Source organism: Hippocampus comes, unplaced genomic scaffold, assembly GCF_001891065.2.
Source record: "Hippocampus comes isolate QL1 unplaced genomic scaffold, H_comes_QL1_v1.1 scaffold522, whole genome shotgun sequence".
Lineage (NCBI taxonomy): Eukaryota > Metazoa > Chordata > Actinopteri > Syngnathiformes > Syngnathidae > Hippocampus > Hippocampus comes.
Genome location: NW_017805388.1, coordinates 419,814 through 420,136, shown reverse-complemented (window position 1 = coordinate 420,136; position 323 = coordinate 419,814).

The window sequence follows — 323 nt, the reverse complement described above, 5'->3', positions numbered from 1 at the left end:
CCCTAACCCTAACCCAACCCTAACCCTACCCCGAACCCTAAACCTACACCTAACCCTAAGCCCACCCCTAACACTAACCCCTAACCCCTAACCCTAAAACCCTAACCCCTAACCCCTAACCCAACCCTAACCCTAACCTTAACCCCTAACCCCTAACCCCAAACCCAAAGGGGGAACGCACCGGCCCGCCGAGGGCCGGCCAACCCTAACCCCCTAAAACACCCCTAACCCGGCAACGCGCCGCCGAGGGCCGCGCCGCCGAGGGCCGGCCAACCCTAACCCCTAAAACCCCAGACCCCAGGCAACGCGCCGCTGAGTGCCGG